The sequence below is a fragment of the Schistocerca nitens genome, chromosome 2 (genome assembly GCF_023898315.1).
Source record: "Schistocerca nitens isolate TAMUIC-IGC-003100 chromosome 2, iqSchNite1.1, whole genome shotgun sequence".
Taxonomy (NCBI): Eukaryota; Metazoa; Arthropoda; class Insecta; order Orthoptera; family Acrididae; genus Schistocerca; species Schistocerca nitens.
In genome coordinates this window covers 1,060,392,403-1,060,419,484 of record NC_064615.1, presented here as the reverse complement: position 1 = coordinate 1,060,419,484, position 27,082 = coordinate 1,060,392,403, and the positions used below count along the sequence as shown (strand labels likewise).

General features: G+C 39.1%; 1 protein-coding gene across 1 annotated transcript in view; it reads left to right on the top strand.

Moving 5' to 3' along the window:
• Positions 1–27,082, top strand: part of LOC126237422 (hemocyanin-like) — a 211,524-nt gene that overhangs the window by 129,887 nt on the left and 54,555 nt on the right. The gene's annotated exons all lie outside the window — the stretch shown is intronic.

Genomic DNA, 27,082 nt, shown 5'->3' with positions numbered 1-27,082 from the left:
TGTCCCTTATCTATATAAACGATTTGGGGGAGCTTCTGAGCAGCCGTCTTAGGTTGTTTGTAGATGACCCTTCGTTTATCGACTAATAAGTCATCAGAAGATCAAAACAATTGCAAAACGACTTAGAAAAGATATCTGAATGGTGCGAAAATTGGCAGTTGACCCTAAATAACGAAAAGAGTGACGTCATTCACATGAGTGCTAAAAGGAATTCGTTGAATTTCGGTTACACGATAAGTCAGACAAATCTAAAGGCCGTAAATTCAACTAAATACCTAGAAACTACAATTACGAACAACTTGAATTGGAAGGAACGCACAGAAAATGTTGTGAGGAAGGCTAAGCAAAGACTGCATTTTAATGGCAGGACACTTAGAAAATGTAATAGATCTACTAAGGAGACTGCATAGACTACGCTTATCCGTCCTCCCCTGAATACTGGTGCGGGGTGTGGGATACTTACCAGATAGAATTGACGGAGTACATTGAAAAGTTCAAAGAAGGGCAACATGTTTTGTGTTGTCGAGTAATAGGGAAGAGAGTGTCATTGAAATGATACAGGATTTGGGGTGGACATCATTAAAACAAAGAGGTTTTTCGTTGCGGCGGAATCTTCCCACGAAATTCCAATCACCAACTTTCTCCTCCGAATATTTCTCCTCCGAATATTTTGTTGACACCGACCTACATAGGGAGCAACGATGACCATGATAAAATAAGGGAACTCAAAGCTCGTACGGAAAGATATGTGTTCGTTCTTTCCGCGCGCTATACGAAATTGGAATAATAGAGAATTGTGAAGGTGGCTCGATGAACCCTCTGCCAGGCTCTTAAATGTGATTTGCCGAGCATCCATCTAGATGTAGATGTAGAACTTAAAGTCGTTCTCTATTCTCTGGGAAGTGCGAACTCGACACTAGCACTGCTTTGATTCCAAATGGTTTATTTAATGGTTTCACACGGCATTGGAAAAAGTGTGGGTAATGTTGTGTATAACCACAATTTTTTCTCATCGAATACTGACATGTAATTATCTAACGTTTCTATTTCAAGTAAATCTCTTTTTTAATTCTGATGATACCTGCACAAGATGTAAGTATCATTTCTGTTATTGTTGTTGTTAATCTAATGTATAATACCGACATGATTAAATAAATAAATAACTACATCATGAAACTGACCATACGGTAAAGAAGTAGCTAATTTAGGTTAAATGGTGTGTAAGCTTAGGGACTGATGACCTTAGCAGTTAAGTCCCATAAGATTTCACACACATTTGAACATCTTTGAAAGAAGTAGATATCCGATAAAGAAGGTTTTGATGGTAAACACATATTTGCTTCTTGTGGTCACAGAAAGTTTCGCCAAACAGGTGCTTGCAAGACGACTTTATCTACTTGCCTAAGTAAACATGGTAGATGCCATTACCTATTTCTTATAACAAGAATGGAACTAACACATCCTCGGATTCGTTAAAATAATTAAATTCCTACATGAAGTTAAAAGATATTTTTCTAGAGTCCATGAGGCTTCTGTCCTCATTCTTCAGCTCTCAAGGAGTATAAAGGATTGTTTTTTTCTGACCAAATTAGTCTAAATCCGCTATCTAGTTTCCTTGAAGGTTCTTGACATCAAGATATGCATTATGAATCAATACCATATTAGGCTGATGCATTATATACATACAACTCCCTAAAACAACAGACCTGTAGTCTTTAAATAATAAGTACACTGTTACACAGATAACGTCTTTCCTTTGTTAACGTGTTTCCTCTCCCGTACATCTTCTTCGCTTAGCATAAGGTAATTGATACCTTTGGGTAAGAATAAATGAATGATACCTCTAATTAGTGAATAGTCTTTACATTCCAAACAAAAACATGGGATGTAGAGCGCATGTCTGAGGCTAGAACGTCGGCCGAAGTGGCCGTGCGGTTCAAGGCGCTGCAGTCTGGAACCGCAAGACCGCTACGGTCGCAGGTTCGAATCCTGCCTCGGGCATGGATGTTTGTGATGTCCTTAGGTTAGTTAGGTTTAACTAGTTCTAAGTTCTAGGGGACTAATGACCTCAGAAGTTGAGTCCCATAGTGCTCAGAGCCATTTGAGGCTAAAACTGACAACAGGAACATTGTGAAGTTTTTAGATGCCACAGTGATTTGTTTAGAATTTTTGTGCCGTTTGCACTGCAAGAGTTTGTGCACTGTCCTGGGAAAGCATAAGGACCAAAACAAGCCGAAATGCCGTCCACTAGAACTTATGTAAATGTACACAACGGTTTCATTTTTAGATCTTATCAAGCAAGCTTTTTATATCTTATGAAATGTTTTTTGCGAATCACACAACACATAAAGGTATGCTAAATTAATATTCTTGTACATTCCATTAGCAGACGACATCCTGCGAACGAACACATTAATATAATTGGAAAATGTAAGCATCTGAAGATAGACATATATTCTGAAACCGATAATGGCATAAAAATTATGCTTTTTAAAATTAATTGTGGCTGTGTTATTCACCAACAATCCTTCACAGCAGGAGAGTTAAACAAGATCAAGCATCGATAAAAGACACTTTATACGTCATACTGCTGATTAATGTTTTATTTTCATGTGTTGTCAGATATTTCTGAAGCAATAAACAAAAGATTCTCTGTATGCTATTCTCACAAGTTTGATACAAACATTGTAAATACGAAGAGAAGAGAAATGAAGCCTACTGGTGTAATAATAGTGAACGCTGCTCAGTTACCGTTAGTAAGGCGTTACAAATGAGTAATGCGATGGCAGCAGATTAAGGAGAGAGGCCCTAAACTATGAAACATGGCGGAATTCAATATTCCAGTGAGTTCCGGAGTCAACAAACAAGGACTGAACATTCTGAAGGATAAAGCATGTAAAGTGTACTTCACTGAAACTGCCGAAACGAGGTGCGGTGAAGCTAATACTAAATTAACAGTGCTATTTTTAATTTTCAAATTAGTTCTACAAGTTAACCCCAAAATATGCCCTCAACAAGTTCATTTCAATTGCAGCTTGTGTAGGTAGATGAGGTGTCATTCATTGTTTCCAATGTGAGGGCAATAATTTAAAACAGGAAAGGCCTATAACGAGAAAGTGACAGTAAAACACTACCAGTAACGATGACTTAATTTTCAATTACCTACATCGTTCCAGTTCCCTATAGTTTTATTGACTGCTGTATGTCGGAAAACTATCAGAATATGTTTTATGCTTTACCTTCAGAGCTGTCCCTACTAATTTCACTGCCATCTCGAAACCTACGTCCATACACATGCTAAAATAAACTGTAACTGAATTTTTTCAAGGAATGTCTCAACAATTCTGTAACATTCAAGTTCACTTAACCAAATCTCACTCTTTATCGAATAGATAGAACACAATGTATCTTCGTACTGTATTCAATTTATTGGTGCTTACATCACTTAGATTACATGAGAATCATCAACTAGGATATTTTTTATTCTAGCTACGCAATATTTCAATTCCTCCCACATACAAATGGCTCTGAGCACCATGGGTCTTAACATCTGAGGTCATCAGTCCCCCAAAAACTTAGAACTACCTAAACCTAACCAACCTAAGGACATCACACACTTCCATTCCCGAGGCAGGACTCGAACCTCCGACTGTAGCGGTCGCGCGTTTCCAGACTGAAGCGCCTAGAACCGCTCGGCCACACCGTCCGGCTCCTCCAACATACACTTCACAATATTACCATATCGGTAAATCCAGAGAAATTAGACGTTAGCTATCTTCCCTACACTATTCATGAACTGAATAAGAAGAAAGTTGAGAAGAGAAGGTAATAGCGGTACACTCTGTGCCATCCGCCACATGCCATGAAGAGGCTTGCAGGATACAAGCGTAGAAGTAGAGGTTTGATGGAATTTAATTTATTTGCAGCACAAAATAATGTTGATCAGATACAAAGTGCTGAGGAACTTCCCGTTCATTAAGTCCTAACCATTAGTGTAAAGGCGTGTGCAGGTACTGATACACGCAGATGTCCACAGTAGTAACTACTTTGCACTCGGGCCTGGTGTTCTAGTTATAAAGTGTCTGAGCGGAAACCGAGAAATTTGCCTAAATGCTGTAACCAGTGATTCAGAGCCAGGGTAATTAGATCTCTTTATTACATGCACCCTCAGAAGTGCAAGCTGTACTCTTTGGAAATCGACAGCGTGCAATAGAACGATCGTTCGCCAGAGGTCTCATGTTGCATCGAAGTTTGTCTACTGGACACGTTTTTTAACATTACAAGATATTAAACATAATAACAAAACAATATAGTTAAAACTTGTTGAAGTGCCAGATGAAATGTAATAAACTGAGATTCTCATTTCCAGTTGAAATTTACCTGTAGTGTTGCCAACGCAGGACCTCCTGATCGTGTAGAAGTAGTTTACGTAGTATGTTTAACCGTCGGAATACGAATGGGAGGGGGGGGGGGAGGGTGGAGGGGGTACTATGTGCTCACCATTTGAAAATATTGCAGTCTAGTCAGTTACTATCTGCTTTAAAATTTTGAAAAAAGTATTTATTGTCTTTAATGCATTCTTCTACTGTATTCCGTAAAACCTTTAAATTTTTCGGTAAAACTTAACCCAAAAATTTAAGTCTTAGTAGTAGATGTCATTTTCCACAATTCATTTTTCATATTCAATATTTTCAGGTTCGGGACCTGACTTATTTTAGGGTGAGCAAAAAGTACCCCCCACCCTTCTGGGCAATGCGCGTTACGGAAAATACGTTGGTATTGCTAGCGTTACCTCTTGCCATTACTAGAGTCCTTGTTACCCACATGCGAAACACCAACTTTCTTGAATAACAGTTGGTAACAGTGAATGAACAATTGGAGGTGAGGGTTAAATAATAATAGAAAGCTGTGATTCTGTTATTAGTTTAAATCATTGTCATTTCCAAAACGCTAAGAGAGAACAACTCCGTCTTCAGGCCACAAGTGGCCCATCGGAACCATCCGACCGCCGTGTCTTCCTCAGCTGAGGATGCAGATAGGAGGGGCGTGTGGTCAGCACGCCGCTCTGCCATTCGTTGTGATGGTTTTCTTTGACCGGAGCCGCTACTATTCGGTCGAGTAGCTCTCAATTGCCATCACGAGGCTGAGTGCACCCCGAAAAATGGCAACAGAGCATGACGGCCCGGATGGTCACCCATCCAAGTACCGACCGCGCCCGACAGCGCTTAACTTCGGTGATCTAGCGGGAACCGGTGTATCCACTGCGACAAGCTAAGAAAGAAACTACAATGAAAAATTTGGCTTACACACTGTTTGGCCATATCATCTTCAATAAGAAAAATACAGCAATGAACGCAGTAAATAAACGACTGTCTATTAAAAAAAAGAAACAGTTCGTGGGATCGAACCCTGTCACATCATGGAAATTATCAGTCTCCTTTAACCTAGCCTTCACCTCTCAACGATGAGAGGAGCTGCCAGGAAGCACTAGTGACTTGGATTCCAAGTTAAGCTGTGGGTCCCCTTCCCCCTGTTGTATATTTGAGGTATGTTAATGGCCAGGTAAGCCGCCAACACAAAGACTTGCAGTCGGCCAGCTAGCTGCATGAAACTACTATTATTATTGTTGTTATTATCATTTTGCGTATAAAGCCCAAGTCGATGCGGATGTCCGGGTACGTTGGCGGATACCCGCAATAATAATTACTATTTCGGTAAAAGCTGAGGTATAACATCAATACAACGGTTACCGTGTATTCGTATTGTCTATGGTCTGTAGTAATAATAGTTATTGTTACAGTTTACTTTATTACCCATTTTTGACACAGTGTCACTATGTTGGCAGAAATAAACAGTTTCTAGGAGACTAAAGATAAAGGTGGAGAAATGGTTTTTTTCCTGATTTTCGGCACTATGCATGGGGGCTTAATTAAAATAAAATGCAAATAATTTTTAATTTTTTGATTTAGTAGCTGTTTGTCCGATTACGAAGTCTCGTAAACGGTTGGCCCTGACTAGTATTATTACGCAATCTGACTGCATAGAACAACAACAAAGAATGAAATGGAAATTTTCATTAACACAATTAATTAATTAAGTCCCCAGCAACTATAAAACCTACGAAACCAAAGCACAAGTATAACTGTTCTGTGTGTGGAAGTATGACTCAACGTACGCATCTGGCACGGTTCTTCTTCAATAGCACAAGAAATTTTAAATATCATTTTTACTGAATTAATTAAAGAAAATAGAAATACCATAATTACTCAAGAAAACTAGAATTACTCTCTAATACAAGAACACAAGCCAGATGCTTTGTTGACTGAACCTGTAATGTCGCATTATTCAGCACATTGAAATAATGAGAAAGAAAAGAAAAGTAGTTTGTTACCTTAATTTATATTGATGAAAAGCACTCTAGACATTACAATCTCTCCACACCGACTCGCTACTATCACATCTCAACAAGAACTTTTCAGTATCACATCTCAGCAAGCACTGCCTACTAGCTCATCTCAACAAACACTCCTCACTACGACATCTCAGCACTGACTACCACGAGCTCTCCCCAAGCACTGCCCACTACGACATCTCAATAATCACTGCCAGAGGAGGCGGCGGAACAATCTAGCGCGATCTCTGGCGCTGTGGCTCAGTGTAGCCACCTTTCATATGCCCTTCCTCCAAAGGCTAGAATTTGATGGTATTTTTGCCAGCATTGGTGGTGAAAATACCACCAAATTAGTCAAAAAAAAAAAGACAAAAATAAAAGATAATATTAATGCGTAAATATCATATAACTAGATAAAATTTTGGCTTTGCACTGACCTTTCAATAACCTAATATATAAAATACAGTAAGCAATACAAATTCCTTCATACATGTGACTTTACATAACAGTTTACACAAGTATTATGTGGTTAAACAGTTCAATCAATAGCGTCAGCAATGACGAATATGTGCAGGTAAGAGTCTCATAACTTTTCACAAACAGTAATACACAAAAAATCAGTTTATACAAATATTCACATAAACGCTATCCATAGCTCAAGAATAAGCAGTTGACAGTTCCAGCAGTAGCACCCAGCAATGGTCAACAGGTGCAAAAACCAACAAGTGACATTTTTTCAGTAGAAACAGTCCATCAGTGGCACCCAGTAATGTTGAATAGGTGCAGACACAAACAAGTAACACCATTTCAGTATAAGCAGTTCCATTAGTTGCACCAGCAATGTTGAGCAGGTGCACACAGCAACAGGTGACATCTTTTCAGTAGAAGCAGTCCATCAGTGGCACCCAGCAATGTTGAGCAGGTGCTGACCGCAGTCCATAATATTCACTTTCACTAATCACACTGTTCATCAGCAGAAATTAAACATGACTAAATGTCACACATCATGTTGAAAAGTGCAGCACCATCACTAATCAGACAGTTCAGGCATGAACAATAGTTTGAATACACATACAATGCTTTTACACTAAACGTACAAATCATAATAAACACACAAATGATATCAGATAATTGTCATATTAAATATTACAAATACACAAATATCAGTAAACCTATAATTTTTATGGGTGTCAGTGCAAGCCACAACAACAAGTAAAATAATATTTAGGAGATAGGTTGGTACCAATTTGGGATAGGGAAAGGAAAACACACAAAAAACACTCACTCATCTTTCATCCACATTTAGTGCTACTGTGTAGTTGAATAGTGTTAACTGTGTAAATGCAATTCTGTCAAAATTTTATGTTCATCATGTGTATCAAGTAGTAGTGGCAGCAATGTATAACAGTCAATAATAGTTAGCGTCATAGTCATCATGTCAAGACCAATGTTGGCCAAGCCAGATCAAATTGTACGGTTGCTGAACAACTGTCAGTGAGCCAAGATATGCAATTACTTCCTCTCTCCAAAAAAAAGTATATACTGCTTAGTGATTTAACAAAGTGTGTGTGTAGACAATCTTCCTGCTACTTTAGTGTTCTAGTCTGCCATCTTTATCCTCCTTGTTCCATATAGACCAACGAAAAAAAAAATATGCTCCTCACTTACTTCACCTCTTATCCACCAAAACTCCAATAATCATCAGCATCACATAATCTCAATACTTCAATAATACCTCTTCAATACGTCGATCATCAATATCATTTACCTTACCTCTTGTCCACGAAAACTCCAATAATCATCAACTTCACATAATCTCAATACCTCAATCATACCTCTTCAATACGTCGATATATATAACCTCATTGCCAATATCATTTCACTTCCATAACAACTCTTTCCTCTAGTCAGTCTCCTCGAACAAGTACACACAAAATCCTAGTGCAAACTTCAACTCAGCATCCCATACAATCCGAAGACACAGTGTCCACACACAACCTCTGTGTAATCCATCTGACCCAAATTTTCTACTCATTATAAATTATAAGATACATTTTGGTTCCTTGTCCATCATTAAATAAAAGAAATGCATACATGACCTCTAACAGCCTTTAGTTTGAATAATCTTCAGTAAGTAAGTACGAGTACGAAGTGTTAATGATCGTGATATTTCAGTGTGTACACCACTTCAAAAATTATGGCAAACCTAAGCAAACATGTGGAGTATTTTTTGTGTCGAGTGTCACTTCCTACTTCAATTGCTCACGAAGAATGCAGTGTAATAACTGTCAATGGTCTAACCTAGTGTTGGTATGTCATGTCATTAGCTTCCTTCCTATTAGCATAAATTTATACAGCTTCCATAAAACCTCCATCTCATGTGACTTCTATGCAGTTTCTTGTACCAATGTCGTTCGTAGAATTATAGCAGTTCATTTTCTTATCTTAAAAATATAAGGCACTGAGCGTAAGCAAAACATGCAATAGCGCGTAAATATACCAGTAGAGAACAGAATGTCAACAAGTGGATGCAGCACAATCCCTACAACGAGGCTCTGCCAAGCGAACAATCTATAATTAATACCATAGTGTGACCTAAACTCTATGTTTGTACAATGTATATCAGCATTTCTATATACCAACTTATAGTTATGACAACAAAACAGAAGTGTGTAAATATGCAATCCATACGCACAGCAGCAAATATGTTATCTTACATAATAAACAGGTCATTAGCATCATATTAGCATAAGCAAATAAATTTTCATACGTAATCTTAATAAGTAAACATGAAGGCGCAAGCTGATAAATCACAAAGTATAACTTACATACATAACCACAGTCAGCACAATTAATCAGTTGACAATTACAATTTAAATAAATAAGCACAGCAGGCACATAATAAAAATATATGACATCAGTGAAAAAGCATAGCAGCCAAGTGATGCATAATATACACAAGTAATAACACTGTTCATTAATCAATCATTGTCAAAATCAGTTAATGGGCGCAAGCACGTCGCTTCACAAGTAAATTCATGGAACATGAAATTTAGCACAAAGTATGAGTCACGTAATCGCAAGCAGCAAATTACGTCTAAAGTACGTACCTAAGTGGAATTATGTTACCTGAAAAATAAACTCAATTAATAGTTACCCTTTTTAGTTTATTACTTTTTTCTTCGAAATTCCATTCTTCCTAAAATTTTCTCCATAGTAAGTCGTCTTAGCGTCGGACACGCACAGAATTTACCTGAAGGTCTTAAATATTTTATACAACCATATCCTGAAAAATACTGAACGTTAATAACATAATTTATAAAGTCACCATAGCTTTATACAGAATTTAGTCGGAGAAATTAGACTGTGTATTTGTTTACGGCTGTCAGTGCATTCACACTGTGCGCTCGATCAGCTGTAGGCGCGTGACGTATGAAGTAATTGTTTGCGGTCAACGACTGCCTTGTGCGGCGCGCAGACTTCACTGTTGCTTTGAGTACGCGCCGCCGCCAGAACACAGCGCGGTATCCTTGCATTCTCCGTGTGTTTACGTACAACTGTTGATGTCTCAAAAGTATGTCATTCCACAAAAATTTTTACGTTCGATATATGATATATTCCCATAGAGCGTCGAGATTTAAGAGTTTCTACTTCAATAGTGTTATCATGAATAATTTTGCGAATTCTATATGGACCGTTATAAAGCAGAAAAAATTTGCGACATAAGCCTTTTCCTTTATGAGACAAACGGTGAGACTTAATTAACACCTTTTGACCAACTGACAAAATTTTTAAACGACCAGGACGTTTCGCTGATTTCTCTCTTCTAGCAGCCGCAGATGCAATATTTTGTACAGCCAGGTTGACAACTTCAGAATGCTGCAGTTTCCGTGAAGGCGGAAAAGGAACGATTTCAGAAATGCGATTTGTTGGTACTTTATTTTTTAATATCAATAGAGGCGGTAAAGAAGTTGAGTCATTAGGGAGTTCATTCAGAATGTTTTGAAAAATATGAAGATACTGATCCCACGTTCTGTGATTCTGATGACAATAAAGTCGGCACAATTTATTGATTTCCTTCATCCATCTCTCTGAAGCATTAGATTGAGGGTGAAAAAGTGAAATAAAAATTGGTTTAATCTTACGACGCCGTAGAGTACGAAGCCAAATTTTAGAGCGAAACTGTGATCCATTATCTGATATAACCTTATCAACATGACCCACTTCTTTAAGAAAATGTTTGATGAAAGCGTTAGATACTGAACGAGTTGTTGCTTTGCGTAAAGGTGTAAAACACACATATTTTGATGTTAATTCCACTGCTACGAAAATGTACGCAAAACCATTAGTAGAACGAACCACTGGACCGAACAAATCGACTGCAGCCATGTCCTTCAATTTCGCCGGAATGATAGGAAACAACGGTGCTCTGTGAGAAACAGTTGGCGGCTTAGCCTGTTGACATAATTTGCATTTGGCAAGAACAGAACGAATACGTTTTTCCATATTACTGAAGTAGCAATTTTCTCGTAATTTATGAAAACATTTTCTGGGACCAAAGTGTGCATAACTGAAATGTGTAAACGAGGTGTGGCCAAATCATCCAATCTAACAAAGCGTCTAAGAAAATTACAGACACCAAGGAAACTACGAACATCACGTTTTGTAGTAGGAACAGCATAATTACGAATAGCGTCTAGTTTCTCTGGATCAGGAAGAATACCTTCTGTAGAAATAATGTGACCGAGAAATTTCACCTGAGAACGACCAAATTCAGATTTTTCCAAGTTCTCTGTAATGCCAACTCTTGCAAAGATACGTAATAATGAATCCAAAATTTTGTTGTGCTCACTCCAAAAACGTTTAGCAATAAGAATATCGTCAACATATGAAGTAATATTGTCACGAAGATAAACAGGTAAAATTTCATTTAAGCTACGAATGAATGCTGCAGAAAATATAGTAAGTCCAAACGGTAATTTCCAAAGTCACTTTTGGGTAAAATCGTCATATCCGGTTAATCTTTACCTACTGTCTAGATAGATTGATAGTAGAAGAGTTGTTTTTATAGATGCAAAGAATAGTGTAAGAGTACGCAGCGGTGCAGAAAACTAAAAGGGAAATAGCACCACTACAGCTCGGGGCCCTGTGAGCGCTACGGCACATATTCACTTAGTGTAGTGAATCCCCTGAGGACATTAATAGCTGAACATAAATTTCAGTTTGTGACTTAGTGGCAAATTTGGCGGAAGTGCGTACGTAAATTGATCTAACCATGAACATGGATGTATGTCGTTCTTAGAATTGCGAAAGATCTTAAATTTCCGAACAGTCAAAAAGTGCTTACAGTCAAAGTTTTCGCCTCGTGGCGACAAAGACCTACCGCGTCTGTTCCAGTCCGAATGTCGATTATTGTCAAGTTCCCGCGCCTGGCGCTCTCTTGTTGCATCCCGTAAATGAAATAAATTATTTTCTTCAAAGCCCTCTGCTATTTGTGATTCTAAATTTCTTCTACTGTCTTTTCCTACGATTTCGCCTTCAGTTTGTTTGACTTGCATTCGTAATGCCTCAAATTCCCTTTTGACGCGTTCATTAAATTTTCCCTGATTTTCAACATGCTCATTTATGTTCTGGTACTCTTCGGTTTCTGCAAATGGCAATGGTGCTGTATCATATGAATCTCTGTCCCCATTTAAACTAAGATTTGTCAATTTATCTGAAATCTCCTCAACTCTTTCCGATAAGTCACCTATTTTTTCTTTCTGTTTATTTACGTCTTCCGTGAGTGTCACGACTCGGGTTTCAGTATTGACACATTTGGTAGTTAACTGTTCATATTGTTGTGTTAAGTCATTTGTTACGGATTCCTCGATTCTCTCAAATATTTCCTCCTTATCGTGTGCACGTTGTAAATTTAATTCTGAAAATTTTTGTACTATCACGCGATCTTTTTCTTCCCGTTCTCTGTCCTGTTCCTCTTGTCTGATTTCTGTTGAAATGAAACTATTATTGTGAGCATTCAAAATCGGTTGCACTTCTTCTCTAATTTCTTTCTTTGATTCATCTTTCATGATTTTGAAACATGTCCCTGTTCGTGAGCCTAACTGTGTTTCCATTGTCTCCATCTCGGTTTTACTTGTTCCTATTTGTGAGCCTAGCCGTATTGTCAAAGTTTCCATCTTCGTGTTAATTCTTCCTATTTGTGATCCCACTGTTTTCATCTCGGTTTTAATTGTTCCTATTTGTGAGCATAACCGTGTTGTCATTGCTTTCATTTGTGATCCCAGTGAGTCTAACCGTGTTTCCATTCGTGCTCCCAAATTTAATATTGCACCCATCAACTGCTGCATATCTTCTGTCGTTAATCTCGTATTCTGAAAATTTTTTGATTGTGAAAAATTTTGAACTGTTTCCGGACCATTTTCCCGACTTATTAAATTGTTTTCAACTCCATTATTCATCATACTGTTGTCCTGTGTTGGCGAGTTCGCCATGTCAACAATTTCGTTATTCTGACTATTCATCATTTTCGCCTGTTTCATCGATCGCGTAATCATGTACAAAACATGCAAAGCTCGTCACTGTACGAAAATTACACACAATGACTCTTTATCTCCAACAATACCATTCACACGAAATGTTTCCTTCAAACACGATTCGAACAATTGAAATAATTGCACTAAATTGTCAAACGCGTATACAAGACAACAAATCAAATTCTGAGAAAAAATACCATTAGAGGAATGACAATTACCAAATCTACACATGCAATATAGACTACAATTACTAAACTACAAATTACTACAACAATCCTACTGTCTACTATTTTTACAATCAGAAGAATTCCAAGGGACGATCCGAAGCAGCGGTCGCCACGTGCATGGGGGCTTAATTAAAATACAATGAAAATAAGTTTAATTTTTTGATTTAGTAGCTGTATGTCCGTTTACGAAGTCTCGTAAACGGTTGGCCCTGACTAGTATTATTACGCAATCTGACTGCATAGAACAACAACAAAGAATGAAATGGAAATTTTCATTAACACAATTAATTAATTAAGTCCCCAGCAACTATAAAACCTACGAAACCAAAGCACAAGTATAACTGTTCTGTGTGTGGAAGTATGACTCAACGTACGCATCTGGCACGGTTCTTCTTCAATAGCACAAGAAATTTTAAATATCATTTATACTGAATTAATTAAAGAAAATAGAAATACCATAATTACTCAAGAAAACTAGAATTACTCTCTAATACAAGAACAAAAGCCAGATGCTTTGTTGACTGAACCTGTAATGACGCATTATTCAGGACATTGAAATAATGAGAAAGAAAAGAAAAGTAGTTTGTTACCTTAATTTATATTGATGAAAAGCACTCTAGACATTACAATCTCTCCACACCGACTCGCTACTATCACATCTCAACAAGAACTTTTCAGTATCACATCTCAGCAAGCACTGCCTACTAGCTCATCTCAACAAACACTCCTCACTACGACATCTCAGCACTGACTACCACGAGCTCTCCCCAAGCACTGCCCACTACGACATCTCAATAATCACTGCCAGAGGAGGCGGCGGAACAATACTCTCTAGCGCGATCTCTGGCGCTGTGGCTCAGTGTAGCCACCTTTCAACTATTACAAGTAGGCTTCACCTTTCTCCTATCGTACCAGCAGCTGCCAGCTGCGATATTAAGATAGTTCTAGCGCACTCTGTCGTTTGGAAACATCGCTCCATGCTCTGAGTCCTGTTTGTGTTTCACATATGACGTAAGCAATGTACGGTATAAAATCAGTGTGTCTCGACGTAACATTCCAATAACTTTACAAGTACACATTTTCAAGGTTATTACATTGGCAACTATAGTACTTTAACATCATCTAATTGTGCAATGAATTAACTGATTTAATACGGCCTCCCAGGAATTCCTGTCCTGTGCCAAAATTTTCATCTCAGCGTATCCATTGCAAGGTACGACCTCAATTACTTGCTGGATGTATTCCAGTTTCCATCCTCTTCTATAGTTTACTCTCTACAGCATCCTCTAGTACCAAGTAAGCAATTCCATGATGTCATAACAGATGTCCTGTCATCTTATCGCTTTTTATTGGCAGCGTTTGCCATAACTTTCCTCTCCGATTCTGAGCAGAAACTCCTTATTCATTCCATATCAGTCAACCTACTTTTCAACATACTTCTGCAGCGTACCAATTCAAATAATTCGAGTCGGTTCTGTTCCGCTTTTCCTAGTGTCCATGTTTCACTAAAATACAACGTACATTCTCAGAAATTTCTTCATCAAATTAAGACATGTTTGATACTAGTAGACTTCTGTTGGCCAAGAATGCCCTTTTCACCGGTTATAGTCTGCTTTTTATGTATTTCTTGCTCCATTCACCATAGGTTATTTACTGCCTAGTTAGTAGAATTCCTATACTTCAACCACTTCGCGATCCCCGATTCTGATTTTAAGTTTTTTTCTGTTCTTATTATTGCCACCTCTCATTAATGTTACCTTTCTTCTGTTTATTCTCAATCCATTTTCTGTACTCGCTAGACTGTTCATTCCATTCGACAAATCCTGCAATGCGCCTCCATAAAAAAAATTTCACTGAGGATAGCAATGTCATCAGGACAACAATGTTATCAGCGAATCTTGTCATGCATATCGTTTCACCTGGAATTTGAATCTCACTTTTGAATCTTTTTTTTTCCGTCATTATTTCTGGATGTTCAGATTGAAAAGCAGGGGCGAAAGACTACATTTCTGTCTGACACACTTTTTAATCCTTGCGCGTTTTTCTAGGTCCCCCAGTCTTACTGTTCCCTCTTGGTTCTTGTATATATTGTAAATAACTCGTCTATCCCTGTAGCTTACCCCCCCCCCCCCATTTTGCTCAGGATTTCGAACGTATTCCACCATTCCACACTGTCGAACACTTTTTGCATGTCGATAAATTCTATGAACGTGTCTTAATTATTCTTCAGCCTTCCTTCCATTACCAACTGCAACGTCAGAACTGCTCTCTGGTGCCTTTACCTTCCCTAAAGCCAATTTTCTTTCCAATCTTCTATCTATTTTTTTAACTATATATTACGGTAGTATCTGTTCCCGGGTTCGAGTCCCGGTCGGGGCACACATTTTCAACATGTCCCCAATGAAGTGTATCAACGCCTCCTTGCAGCTAGGGTGTCCATTTAATTATCATTTGTCTTCTATCTATCTCAGAAACTTGGATGCATGAGCTGTTAAGCAGATTGTGCGATGATTCTCACACTTGTCAGCTCTTGCAGTCTTCGGAATAGTGTGGATGATTCTTTTCTGAAAGTCACAAGGTATGTCGGCAAACTCATACATTCTACAGACCAACGTGATTGGTGGTTTTGTCGCCACTTCTCCCAATGACTTTAGAAATTCCGGTGGAATGTTTTTAGCACCTTCTCTCATATTTGACCTTAAGCCGTCCAAAACTCTTTTAAATTCTGATTATAATACTAGAAGACCTATCTCTTCCCTGTCGACTCCTGTTTCGTTCAAATTCAGTCCTTCTGACAATCATTTCTTTTTCGATTTCTTCACTTGCAGCCATTTCGCCCTAGCTTCCCCGCTCTTCGTATTTATTTCGTTCCTAAGTGACTTGTATCTTTATATTCCTGTATTTCACTGCATACTTTTATACTTATTTCATTCGTCGATCAACTGAAGTATTTCTTCTGTTATCCACGCTACCTTGTACGTTTTCCTTCCCAACTTCTGAGATTGGCCTTTTTAGAGCTCTACATTTATCTTCAAGTAAACTGCCTACTTAACTATCCATCAACTCAGTATCTATAGCAGCAGAGAAATTGAAGCGTATCACTTCTTTCCGCTAGTAGTACCGTATCACACTTATTTGCGCACTGATTCGTCCTGACTAGTCTGCTATACTTCAGCCTCCTCTTCATCCTTACTAAATTGTGATTGAGTTTATATCTGCTTCTGGGTACGCCTTACAATCCAATATCTGATTTTGGAACCTCTGCCTGACCATGATGTAATATAATTGAAATCTTCCTGTATTTCCCGGAGTTTTCGAAGTATACCTTCTCCTCTTGTGGTACTTGAAAAGAATATTCGATATTACTAGCTAAAATTTATTGGATAATTCAATTAGTCTTTCTCCTCTCTCATTCCTAGCACCAAGCCTCTATTCTCTGGTAACCATTTCTTCTACTCCTTCCCCTACAACTGCATTCCATTTTCTACCTGCGACGTCGTCATGTATACCCGAACTATTGTTGTCGGTATTGGTCAACTGTCGATTCTGATGAGAACAACGCTATCATTGAACTGTTCACAGTAACTTACTCTCTGCCCTACCTTCGTGTTCATAACGAATCCTACACCCTTATACCATTTCTGCTCCTATTGTTACCACCCTATACTCGTCTGACCAGAAATACTTGTCCTCTTTCCGTTTCACTGCACTGATCCCCCACTATATCTAGTTTGAGCATTTGTATTTGTCCTTTTAGATTATCTAGCTTTCCAACTACGTTCAAACTTCTGAAATTCCACGCCACGACTCTTAGAACGTTGCCCGTTCGTTGGTTTTTCAATATTTTTCTTCGGATTACCTCCCCCTTGGCGGTCCCCTCCTGCAGATCTGAATGGGATCCGGAATCTTTTGCCAGTGGAGAGGTCATCAAGAGACTTGTTCACTAACATGCCACATGTATTGTGGATACACATTATGGGTCCTGTATTACCATCCATTGCCTTGTGTATCCCGTTGTCTTTATCATCGCTGATTCTTCCTGCTTTTAGGGACAGTTTCCCACCCCAGGAGAGTAGCCTCATCTTCTGTCCGGCCCTCCGTCCTCTTTGACAAAGCAGTAGGCAGAATGATGGTGCCTTCTTACGCGGAAGGCTTCGGCCGCCATTGGCGACGACGTTTGTTCGAAATTTAAGCAGTGGCGAAGTTCTGTCCCTAGTCTCGGGACGTTTTGATTGGGAACTAAGAACTTGGAGGCTGATAATGACCACATTTGAATATAACAAATGGTTCAAATGGCTCTGAGCGCTATGGGACTCAACATCTGTGGTCATAAGTCCCCTAGAACTTAGCTAACCTAAGGACATCACACACATCCATGCCCGAGGCAGGATTCGAACCTGCGACCGTAGCAGTCGCGTGGTTCCTGACTGAGCGCCTAGAATCGCTTGACCACCGCGGCCGGCGAATATAACAGAGTAACATATTTTTAACAGAAACTTACTATTACAAATTGGTCATTATCAGACTCTATGTTTGTAGTTAATGGGATGTAAATTACAAGTGCGAAATCAGAAGCTGGCCTCTTTGGCCGAGCGGTTCTAGGCGCTTCAGTCCGGAACCGCGCTGCTGCTATGATCGGAGGTTCGAATCCTACCTCGGGCATGGATGTGTCAGATGTCCTTAGGTTACTTAGGTTTAAGTAGTTCTAAGTCTAGGGGACTGATGACCCCGATGTTAAGTCCCATAGTGCTTAGAGCCAGTTGAACCACTTTTTGCGAAATCAGGGCATCATCGGCTATCGGGTATGTCGTAGGAGAAAACACATGAAATGCATCCCAGATTTTACTCTCAATGCAATGGTATCTAAAACTCACGTAGTATGATGTCACGTAATATGATGACACATACTACTCACATAATACACTGAAACAGTCTTACTTGGTGATATAAATCCTATGGCGTCAAATAGCAAAGATTACTTTCACACCTAAAAGGTAATCGTATTTGATTATCGTCTACTAAAGAACATTTTTAAGGTCGTTAAATTCAACTAGTTACGTAATAAAGTAATAAAATATTGACAAAACGTATTTTTATTCATACGTCAGTAATGGTGGGTTGATACACGAAACTAAAAACCTGAGATGAAAAAGAATTAGCGTTCTTGGAAGAATCCTATTCGATCCCGTTAAAAATAACCCTAAAAAAAGTGCCTCTGTTTGATACTCCTTCAATTGCAGAAACAGGAAATGAGGGTAGCAAAAATGCGTATTCAGCTTTGATGCTTTTGTTTGATTATAAAACTTCACATCAGCTCTGTCGGATGGATTTATTTCGTTAATTTTAAGGCTTCTTTTTTCAATATTAATTGTCATAACATAAGCTCGATAAGATATATTTTGAAAGCTATCTGTTTTTGGGTTGTTAGGGTAAAATGTAACAGAGGCCGGCATCCGTCGAGACAACTGTGAGAAATCTTCCAAAGAACGCTCAATTTCATCAGTAGAACCAACTATTAACAACCTGGAACTGGACGAATACAGTCCTCGTGACCTCAGTTTGATACATTGTCATGTAGTTAGTCAGTTGGTTTCATGTTCCATTTATTATTTCGCATGATAAATTGTAATGAAGTGGAACGAGTCATTTTACGTTCACATCGCAAATTAATTTGTACATATGGTTACAAGCTCAAAATTTATAAGTTCTTTTTTTTCTTTTTTTAAATGTACAGATGTTAGTACTTTCCACACACCACCTTTTCCCCCTAACAATAATAGAAATTCTTCTACGGAATGGAAGGAGTTGTCAAGGAGAAATTGTCTGTGTTTGCTTTCAAACTTTACTTTGCTGCGGCCATGTACGATAGCTAACAAGACGCCTGGATCTTGTACTGTGTTGAAAAGATCTCAGGTCACATTTTGGCAATGTTCTCTAAATATCCACCATGACTGAGAAAGAACACCGAAATTGCCGCCGCGTTTGGATAACGCTGTAATTTAACGTGGACAGCCTGATAACCAAACAAACCCAAGTCCCACACTACTTGCTCAAGCCACAGTGTTTGCCATTGCCCTTACCATTACTAAATCTGGGATTTAGTAGCATGACATAGAATCATTTCTAGAAATGGGTGTGAATTCTATTATGAATAATGAGACTGTGGCACAGATTTCTGCTGGGGGAAGGGGGCAGGCAAGCGCCCCTCCCCCCAATTTCCGTCAACCCCCCCCCCCCGCCCGCACTTCCGCATTTCTTTGCATCAGTACGATGCATTGATACAGTGGCATCATCATCATCATCACTATTTTCTTCTAGCGAGCCAGGAACTTTGTGAACGATATGTCTCCTTGATTTCTGTCATGGTGTAGCTTTCATACTTTAGCATTGTAAAATATATTAGGTTGTTTATACTATAACGAAATGTAACAAACAAATTTTATTATTGATCATGTACTGTGTATAAACACTGTCTGTAGTTTCACTTTGTGTGATGTATTTTTAATTTCAGTGACTTACAGAAAAATTTATGTTGTTTACGCTGTTTGTTTTACATCACTGTGTAAGCTATATTAAATATTTTATTTAAGTATGTGATATCTCATTACGTGAGTTTTCGACAGTTAAATATTACATGCATTTCACATATTCTCACCTTTCGTACACAGAATACGGGGTGGCAGTCTAAAGACTGAAACTGGATGTAATAAAGATTTTTTTAGCGGTTTTGAACTACGAGTATTACATTTTTAAACACATGCGAGTATTGGGACACCATCTTCTCAAAATAAATACGGAGTGTGCCAGGACGATTGATCAATATTCAGCGATATGGCGGGAACGATCATGCGAAGCAAAACCGTCTGAACATGGGCTCCAAGATTCGTACGTTAATGGATATGAGCACTTCTTCATTTTCGATAGTGTGAAAGAAATCTCTTCTATTGAAAGCTATTTGCTTTCCATATTGCGAGAAGTTGTAGTATGGACCAAAACAATAAAAAAATTCCAGTAAACAAGCGCTCTAAAGTGCATATCTTAAGAGCTATTAGCACTATTTCATCTTCACTAATACGAAACACTTCTCGTCTACTGAATAAATACTCATAGCTCTGAAGGTATGCATGTTCACTGGTAAACTTTTTGTTGTTTGCATTCATAGTACCTCCTCTCAAAATACGGCAAGCAAAGAGCTTGCAGTAGAAGAGATTTTGTTTCACAGTATCGAAGGTGAATAAGCGCTCATAGCTCTCAAAGCGTGCATTTAAACGCCGATGTTTACTGGACTTTCTTCTACAAATGGTCGTTCCTGTCCTATCCCAGATTATTGTCTATATCACCTGGGAGACCCTGTGGTGTACAAAAGATTAATATCCACTGATGAGGATAAGAAATTTTGCGGGTGATGGTGCGGAAGCGGTTAGTATTACTGTTACTCTCGTAGATGATATGAAGTCACCGCTGTTTATTGTGTCTACATCTCATCTACATCTACGTCATTACTCTGCTATTCACAATAAAGTGCCTGGCAGAGGGTTCAATGATCCACCTTCAAGCTGTCTCTACCGTTCCACTCTCGAACGGCACGCGGGAAAAACGAGCACTTAAATTTTTGCGTGCGAGGCCTGATTTCTCTTATTTTATCGTGATGATCATTTCTCCCTATGGAGGTGGGTGCAAACAGAATGTTTTCGCAATCGGAAGAGAAAACTGGTGATTGAAATTTCATAAGAAAATCCCGTCGCAACGAAAAACGCCTTTGTTTTAATGATTGCCACTCCAGTTCACGTGTCACGTCTGTGACACTATCTCCCCTATTTCGCGGTAATACAAAACGAGCTGCCCTTCTTTGTACTTTTTCGATGTCATCCGTCAGTCCCACCTGATGCGGATCCCACACCGCACAACAGTACTCCAGAATAGGGCGGTCAAGCGTAGTGTAAGCAGTCTCTTTGGTAGACCTGTTGCACCTTCAAAGTGTTCTGCCAATGAATCGCAGTCTTTGGTTTGCTCTACCCACAGTGTTATCTATGTGATCGTTTCAATTTAGGCTATTTGTAATTGTAATCCCTAAGTATTTAGTTGAATTTACAGCCCTCAGATTTGTGTGACTTATCGCGTAATCGAAATTTAGCTGATTTCTTTTAGTACTCATGTGAATAACTTCGCACTGTTCTTCATTCAGGGCCAATTGCCACTTTTCGCACCATACAGATATCTTATTTATCATTTTGCAAGTCGTTTTGATCATCTGATGTCTTTACAAGACGGTAAATGACAGCATCATCTGCAAACAGTCTCAGAAGGCTACTGAGATTGTCTCATATGTCGTTAATATAGATCAGGAACAATAGAGGGCTTATAACACTTCCTTGGGGAACGCCGGATATTACTTCTGTTTTACGCGATGACTTTCCGTCTATTACTACGAACTGTGACCTTTCTGACAGGAAATTACGAATCCAGTCGCACAACTGAGGCGATACTCCGTAGGCACGCAGTTTGATTAGAAGACGCTTGTAAGGAACGGTTTCGAAACCTTCTGGAAATCTAAAAATATGGAATAAATTTGACATCGCCTGTCGATAGCACTTGTTACTTCATGAGTATCACAAGAAAGATATTTTCTGAATCCGAACTGACTATATGTCAATGAATCATTTTCTTCGAGGTACTTCAAAATGTTCGAATACAAAATGGTTCAAATGGCTCTGAGCGCTATGGGACTTAACATCTGAGGTCATCAGTCCCCTAGACTTAGAACTACTTAAACCTAACTAACCTAAGGACAGCACACCAGCCATACCCGAGGCAGGATTCGAACCTGCGAACGTAGCAGCAGCGCGGTTCCGGTCTGAAGCGCCTAGAACCGCAAAGGCCGGCTCTTCGAATGCAGTATATGTTCTAAAACTCGACTGCAAATCGACGTTAGTGATATACGCCTGTAATTCAGCGGATTACTCCTAATTCCCTTTTTGGGTATTGGTGTGACTTGAGCAATTTTCCAGTCTTTAGGTACGCGTCTTTCTGTGAGCGAGTGGTTGTATATAATTGCTAAATATGGAGCTATTTTATCAGGAACATGACTGGTATACAATCTGCCTTTATTAAGTGATTTAAGTTGCTTTGTTACAAAAAAATGGCTCTGAGCAGTATGCGACTTAACTTCTGAGGTCATCAATCGCCTAAGAACTAATTAAACCTAACTAACCTAAGAACGTCACACACATCCATGCCCGAGGCAGGATTCGAACCTGAAACCGTAGCCGTCGCGCGGTTCCAGACTGTAGCGCCTAGAACCGCACGTGTTTGTTACACTGAGGATATCTATTTATATGTTTCTCATATTGGCAGTTGTTCTTGATTGGAATTAAGGAATATTTACATCGTCTTCTTTGGTGAAGGAGTTTCGGAAAACCGTGTTTGATAACTATGCTTTAGTGGCACTGTCATCAGTGACTTCACCGTTGTTATCGCGCAGTGAAGGTATTGATTGTGTCTTGCCACTGGTGTGCTTCTTGTATGACCTGAATCTATTTTGGTTTTCTGCCATATTTCGAGACAGAATTTCGCTGTGGAAATCATTAAAAGCATCTCGCAAGTGTAATCATGTCCACACTTAAACAGTGCTGTTTAATGTTAAGTTAGTGGTACTCCCACATTCGAAGGACTGTATCGCTATGTGAAACGAGTAAGCAGGTGCTGTGATTGCGTTGAACAGGCCGTCAGCGGCTGGACGTTGACTATTTGAAGCCCTGAGGTGCGCTCGGCGCGTGCAGACGGCCCGGCGGGTGGGCGGTGCGCACGGCCCACGGCCGCTATATACGGCGCAGCGGCCAGGTGACCGGCGACCCAGCGCTTCGCCGCCATGAAGCTGCTCCTCGCCGTGGCCGCGCTCTGCGCATGCGTGGTAGCTGTCCCCGTCCCAGAAGACAAGGGTAAGTCACGGGCCACGTGGGTGGCCTATCTGTAGGCGCAGCAACAGCAACCATGTCATCATCGCGGGTCACATTACAACGAAAAAAGTACGAACTTTTACCCAAATCTCAAAATAATCGATGCGTTATGAGGACCATTAGGCATATAATTTTCGCTCGAGTTAACAGGTCAATGACATCGTGTTCAATACCTCCATGTTTACGATATTTTTCGGTGACCAAGGCTTCCTCATTAGCCCTCATTAATGGTGTCTGGGGTCTTTTTAGACACCAAGGCTCGTTTAGCAACAAAGTAACAGTTTTAATGTGGATGCAGACTTCTTAACCTCCAGATACGATTTCCATGGACTTTTGATTATAGTCGTAAAATTTATCATTCTTTTACGTAATTCAGAAACCAGATGGCAGTTATAAGAGTCGAGGGGCATGAAAGGGAAGCAGTGGTTGGGAAAGGAGTGAGACAGGGTTGTAGCCTCTCCCCGATGTTATTCAATCTGTATATTGAACAAGCAGTAAAGGAAGCAAAAGAAAAATTCGGAGTAGGTATTAAAATTCATGGAGAAGAAGTAAAAACTTTGAGGTTCGCCGATGACATTGTAATTCTGTCAGAGACAGCAAAGGACTTGGAAGAGCAGTTGAACGGAATGGACAGTGTCTTGAAAGGAGGATATAAGATGAACATCAACAAAAGCAAAACGAGGATAATGGAATGTAGTCAAATTAAATCGGGTGATGCTGAGGGAATTAGATTAGGAAATGAGACACTTAAAGTAGTAAAGGAGTTTTGCTATTTGGGGAGCAAAATAACTGATGATGGTCGAAGTAGAGAGTATATAAAATGTAGACTGACAATGGCAAGGAAAACGTTTCTGAAGAAGAGAAATTTGTTAACATCGAGTATAAATTTAAGTGTCAGGAAGTCGTTTCTGAAAGTATTTGTATGGAGTGTAGCCATGTATGGAAGTGAAACATGGACGATAAATAGTTTGGAAAAGAAGAGAATAGAAGCTTTCGAAATGTGGTGCTACAGAAGAATGCTGAAGATTAGATGGGTAGATCACATAACTAATGAGGAGGTGTTGAATAGGATTGGGGAGAAGAGAAGTTTGTGGCACAACTTGACTAGAAGAAGGGATCGGTTGGTAGGACATGTTCTGAGGCATCAAGGGATCACAAATTTAGCATTGGAGGGCAGCGTGGAGGGTAAAAATCGTAGAGGGAGACCAAGAGATGAATACACTAAGCAGATTCAGAAGGATGTAGGTTGCAGTAGAAGCTTGCACAGGATAAAGTAGCATGGAGAGCTGCATCAAACCAGTCTCAGGACTGAAGACCACAACAACAACATACATAATTCAGGTGGACGTAGACTTCTCATCCTCCAGATATGATTTTTATGGACATTTTATTATACTCGTAAATTTTATGGTAACATCACAGCTCATAGTTCAACTTGAATTTTTTACAATGTGGTCAGAAAATACCCCAGATATACAATATGCGATTTTCAATATTATATTTCAACTTTATTACGAAAATCAAAAGTTGGCAACAATGCACCTTCTAAACCGACATTTATATGTCGGTTGTTTCAAGCAATTTGTGTAAAATATATACATGTACAGTGTTATGACAAATTCACAGCTATGAATTGTGTTTGCTACACGTTTTGAAAGAGGCTATAGTCTCGGTCTGGCTTCAGCAGACTGTGACAATGAATCAATTTCTGTAAATGAGGATGAGAGTGACGTTGGAGTAGATATGACAGAGAGGGATACACAGATCAGAGACGAATGTGATGTTTGTTAATGTGAAGAAGATGATAATGGTATTCGGGAAACAAGTGCGCCAACTTTTTTATCTAGAAGCGGACAGATAACATAGGACTCAGTACCACCTGATGTGCGCAAGCAGATTGCAATAAATGCAATAAGTGAAATTGCACATATTGTACGTCTTCATAGACAAAAATTACAGACGTGGACAGACCGTCTCAGAGGTTTTATCACCAGTCACATGCAGAATGTGATACTAATGCCTATCAATAATCGTGCAGATGACAGTAAAATTATATACCCGTATATTGAACGCTGGACTGAACTTGACTCTACAGAACTCCAGGCATTCTTCGGTCTATTAATAAAAGCTGGCTTATATAAGGTAAGTGGGAAACCTTGGAGTGAATTTTGGTCAGATGAGTATGGCTTACCTATTTTTCAAGCCACTATGACATTTTCAAGATTAATTAATTACAGTATTTAACGTCATATGTGGTAAATGAATATTTTGTGTTAAAATAATTTTTGGAAATAAAAAGCTAAACAATATATATGTTTTGATTTTACAAACATAGCTAGTAGATAATTACAACTTATACATAACTTAATTGTAGGAAGAAACTATGGAGTTGTAATTTCAATATTGTACACGAGTGTTTCAATAACTCATTATTATTTTTGTGAAAATATTTTGCGTTTTATCGACATAAAGTTGCTAGAATCACTTTGGGGTCAAAATTTGACTTGGTTGACAGCATCAACGTACTTAGGGTTCTACCTGTGGTGAGCTTATGTTACACAATATAATACGTTTCCCAGAGACACTACCATGCGAGGCTTACGTAACATAAACTTACCACAGGTAGAACCATAAGTACGCTGATGCTGTCAAGCAAGTCGAATTCATAAATATTTAGGAAAGCATGAATGAACTTTTCTTGTAATTTATGTCAATGCTGGACACAGTAGCACTGTAGTGAATTAAAACAAAAATTTTATGAGAAACATTCATAAAACCAAAGACAGATAAGACTGTTTATGTCATTCCAACAAACGGTGGAGTGAAATAAGATTCAACATTCTGTTATGACTTAGTTATTTCTCCAGTTACTAACAATTTCATTGTTACAGTATTGATACCGTTTGTGGTGAGGCCAGTGATGACGTAGGGGCTACTACCGGTCATTTCTAGTGTATTGTATACCTTTTTTTTAATTTTCCGCTGTTGTGTGGAAAAGATAGTTCTGTGTGCCCTGCGTGTCGATGAAAATGAGTTATGAGGTGTTTGAAACGCAACAGCGGTGAGGTGCAACAGGAATCAGGAATGTTGCTTCGACACAGTATTTGTAAAGTCCTATAGTGCAGGAGGAATCACGGACACAACAACCGAATTTGTGCCTGGGAAGTGTAATGTAGGCAAACACGCGATGAACGTAGGCAGCGTCTACAGGAACAGAGATTAGAGGATTTGTATCAAGTGTGACAGCAATATCGTAAAACGATCGATTTTGAAATAATTGATGCTTATATCTTCTTTGCGTGGATGTGTCTGTCGAAACTGAAAATTAAGCTATTCACTTACCCTCATATTGTCCACCATACAATTTGTAGGATTTTCCGCAGGCAGAGAAAGGGCACACAAAGATGGATTTTCGTAAAGCATGCGCAGATAGAAGTAATTAGAGAACAGGGATTAGATCGGTATTCTGTGAGACCAGCCCCGCTCTCATGTGTTTCAGCAGGGAAAGAGGAAACGAAAGGTTTAGCGTGTTATTTATTCTTCTAGCCTAGACTGCTGCGTTCCATTATGCATTGCGTAAGCAGTGAAACTAGTGAAAACTGAGTAAGTATACATTCAGGTAACATCTAAACAGTATACTATCCACTTAGATGTTCGACTGTTAAAGACATAAGAATAGGGGTGGGGGAGGGGGAGTGGATCAGGACGAATCCTATGGGAGCTTCCTCTGTTGAACTGTTGAACGGGGCAATGATCGGTGTATACTCAACCATCTTCGAAATCAGAACACAGGATTCTGAGTGGCTGACAGGCTTTCAGGTCGAACAAACGCTGCAAGTTTGTAGTAACGTAGGTTACTTAGCTCCTTTGTTGAAGCAATTTCAATACCAGCTCGTTAAATTTCTTCTCTTCTTTTTTGTGAACAATCAAGTCATTTAATGACCAAATGATTACAAGAAATCAGTTATTGAT